The sequence below is a fragment of the Oncorhynchus masou genome, unplaced genomic scaffold (assembly GCF_036934945.1).
Source record: "Oncorhynchus masou masou isolate Uvic2021 unplaced genomic scaffold, UVic_Omas_1.1 unplaced_scaffold_5510, whole genome shotgun sequence".
NCBI classification, from domain to species: Eukaryota; Metazoa; Chordata; class Actinopteri; order Salmoniformes; family Salmonidae; genus Oncorhynchus; species Oncorhynchus masou.
The window spans coordinates 17,501-21,605 of record NW_027011927.1 but is presented as its reverse complement, the minus strand read 5'-3'; the positions used below and the strand labels follow the sequence as shown (position 1 = coordinate 21,605).

The 4,105-nt window shown below is 47.5% G+C and overlaps 1 pseudogene; it reads left to right on the top strand.

Moving 5' to 3' along the window:
• The first annotated feature begins 1,330 nt into the window (after window positions 1–1,330).
• LOC135536064 (cytoplasmic dynein 2 heavy chain 1-like) overlaps window positions 1,331–4,105 on the top strand; it is a 19,346-nt pseudogene continuing 16,571 nt past the window's right edge.

Here is a 4,105-nt window from a genome sequence, read left to right as displayed (position 1 = left end):
TACAGTTCTTGACAAACTCTGACCTGTGTGTGTGGATGTGTGTCTCAGGAGGTGACCATCCGTACAGTTCTTGACAAACTCTGACCTGTGTGTGGATGTGTGTCTCAGGTGGTGACCATCCGTACAGTTCTTGACAAACTCTGACCCTGTGTGTGGATGTGTGTCTCAGGTGGTGACCATCCGTACAGTTCTTGACAAACTCTGACCTGTGTGTGTGGATGTGTGTCTCAGGAGGTGACCATCCGTACAGTTCTTGACAAACTCTGACCTGTGTGTGTGGATGTGTGTCTCAGGTGGTGACCATCCGTACAGTTCTTGACAAACTCTGCCCTGTGTGTGGATGTGTGTCTCAGGTGGTGACCATCCGTACAGTTCTTGACAAACTCTGACCTGTGTGTGTGGATGTGTGTCTCAGGTGGTGACCATCCGTACACTTCTTGACAAACTCTGACCTGTGTGTGGATGTGTCTCAGGTGGTGACCATCCGTACAGTTCTTGACAAACTCTGACCTGTGTGTGTGGATGTGTGTCTCAGGTGGTGACCATCCGTACAGTTCTTGACAAACTCTGACCTGTGTGTGTGGATGTGTGTCTCAGGTGGTGACCATCCGTACAGTTCTTGACAAACTCTGACCTGTGTGTGTGGATGTGTGTCTCAGGTGGTGACCATCCGTACAGTTCTTGACAAACTCTGACCTGTGTGTGTGGTGTGTCTCAGGTGGTGACCATCCGTACAGTTCTTGACAAACTCTGACCTGTGTGTGTGGATGTGTGTCTCAGGTGGTGACCATCCGTACAGTTCTTGACAAACTCTGCCCTGTGTGTGTGGATGTGTGTCTCAGGTGGTGACCATCCGTACAGTTCTTGACAAACTCTGACCTGTGTGTGTGGATGTGTGTCTCAGGTGGTGACCATCCGTACAGTTCTTGACAAACTCTGACCTGTGTGGGTGTGTCTCAGGTGGTGACCATCCGTACAGTTCTTGACAAACTCTGACCTGTGTGTGGATGTGTGTCTCAGGTGGTGACCATCCGTACAGTTCTTGACAAACTCTGACCTGTGTGTGTGGATGTGTGTCTCAGGTGGTGACGATCCGTACAGTTCTTGACAAACTCTGACCTGTGTGTGTGGATGTGTGTCTCAGGTGGTGATGATCCGTACAGTTCTTGACAAACTCTGACCTGTGTGTGTGGATGTGTGTCTCAGGTGGTGACGATCCGTACAGTTCTTGACAAACTCTGACCTGTGTGTGTGGATGTGTGTCTCAGGTGGTGACGATCCGTACAGTTCTTGACAAACTCTGACCTGTGTGTGTGGATGTGTGTCTCAGGTGGTGACGATCCGTACGGTCCATGAGAAGCTGCTTCGTCTGCTGCCTGGAGGAAAACAGCAGGCCTTGGCCTCGGCTCGCGTATTTGAACCCTTCTCTGGCCTCAACCCCTTACACTACAACCCCTATACTGAGGTATGTCAACAAATTGGAAACAAACAGACTTCAGCACCTCACTTCACCCTATTAGAATCTGAAGTCAAATGTCTTCTGTTTCCTGATGATCTGGTGCTTCTGTCCCCAATCAAGAAGGGCCTACAGCAGCACCTAGATCTTCTGCACAGATTCTGTCAGACCTGGGCCCTGACAGTAAATCTCAGTAAGACAAAAGTAATGGTGTTCCAAAAAGGTCCAGTTGCCAAATTCCATCTATACACCGTTTCCCTAGAGCTTACAAAACTATGCATACCTCGGCCTAAACATCAGCGCCACAGGTAACTTCCACAAAGCTTGTGAACGAGCTGAGAGACAAGGCAAGAAGGGCTTTCTATGCCATCAAAAGGAACATACAATTCGACAAACTAATTAGGATCTGGCTAAAAATACTTGAATCGGTCATAGAGCCCATTGCCCTTTATGGTTGTGAAGTCTGGAGTCTGCTCACCAACTAACAATTCACAAATTGAGACTCTGCAAAAATATATTTAGTGTACAACGTAAACCACCAAATAATGCAGGCAGAGCAGAATTAGGCCGATACCCTAATTATCCAAATCCAGAAAAGAGCTGTTAAATTCTACAACCACCTAAAAGGGAAACGATTCCCAAACCTTCTATAACAAAGCCATCACCTACAGAGATAAACCTGGAGAAGAGTCCCTAAGCAAGCTGGTCCTGGGGCTCTGTTCACAAACACTAACAGACGCCACAGAGCCCCAGGACAGCAACACAATTAGACCCAATCAAATCATGAGAAAAAAAGATAATTACTTGACGCATTGGAAAGAATTAACAAAAAATAGAGCAAGCTAGAATGATATTTGGCCCTAAACAGAGAGTAAACAGTGGCAGAATAACTGACCACTGTGACTGACCCAAACTTTAGGAAAGCTTTGACTATGTACAGATTCAGTGAACATAGCCTTGCTATTGAGAACGGCCGCCGTAGGCAGACATGGTTCTCAAGAGAAGACAGGCTATGTGCACACTGCCCACAAAATGAGGTGGAAACTGAGCTGAACTTCCTAACCTCCTGCCCAATGTATGACCATATTAGTTACATATTTCCCAGACCCACAAAGAATTCGAGAACAAATCCAATTTTGATCATCTCCCGTATCCATTGGGTGAAATACCACAGTGTGCAAGATTTCTGACCGTTTTGCCACAAGAAAAGGGCAACCAGTGAAGAACCAACACCATTGTAAATACAACCTATATTTATGTTTATTTATTTTCCCTTTTGTACTTTAACTATTTACATCATTACAACACTGTATATAGACATAATATGACTTAAACGTAAACATATGCTTCCCATGCCAATAATGCCCCTTAAATTGAATTGAAAGAGAGCGAGGAGGGAGTATGTAAAATGACAGAACTACATATTAGAAGCTTTAATGTTTACGGAGTTACCTGAGCTGGTTGATGTCTCTCTCTGCTGTAGCCTCTGTGGAGGGCGGCAGTAGCCCAGTTTGAGCGAGCCATCGCCCCAGCAGAGCAGGAGGTGGCAGGCAGACTGAAGGCCTACATAGCAGATGTACAGGACAACCCACAGCAGGTCAGAACATCACTTTTCTAGTTACATGAAGTTGAATTTCATTGTTTTGAAAATGCTGACCTCATTATTAATTCATTGAACTTGTGTATAAAGCTGCTGCAGGTGTTTCAGAAGCACAAGGAGCTGATCAGACGACCCAACGTCAGCAAGGAGCTGCAGTCAGAGAGAGAGACTCTGCTGGCCAGACTGCTGGAATACATCAAGGGTCAATAGGAGTTCAGTACTTCAGAGACTATGTCATAATGTTGTTTGTGAAGTCACCCCTCATGTCCTAATCCTGAATTGACCTTTGACCCCTCCCAGTGCTGCGGACAGACTTTGAGGGTCGTTGCCATGGCGCCCGGGAGAAAAGTCTGGCCCCCTGGCTGGCCGGAATCTCCTGAGGTCGTCAACAACATTGTATGGGTCCGCCAGCTTCTCCATAAGGTGTGTGTGCAGTTCGTCTCTTTCTCTCTTTGTGTGTGTGTGTGTGTGTGTGTGTGTGTGTGTGTGTGAGAGAGAGGGAGCACAGTGTGTGTTGATTGATCGGCTGACTGTTTGTACCTGAGGTGGAGGACTCCATCAAGATAGCGCAGGCTCTGCTGTCAGACCTGTCAGGGTTCCGCTCCTTCCTGCGGTTCTGTGACGACCTGCTGGAGGTTCTACGGGCCTACGAACAGGAACAGTTTGATGACTGGTCCAGAGACATCCTCTCTGGCCTGTCTGACCCCAAGTCTGGCATCAGGTCAGTTGAGAACCATACAGCAATTTGTCTGTCTGTCTGTCCATCAGTCCATCCATTCTGTATTAATGGTGTATAATAAACCCACTGTTCTCCCTCCCTCCAGTCTTCAGGCCAGTAACCGTGTGATGGAGCTGGATCATATAGATGGGAAGCTGAAGATCCAGTACTCTGACCGTCTGGTGACTCTGCTGAGGGAGGTCAGACAGCTGTCAGCCCTTGGCTTCCCCATCCCAGCCAAGATCCAGCAGGCTGCCAACACCGCAGACAAGTTCTACAGACAGGCCATCATCCTCAAACAGGCAAGGACACACACACACACACACACACT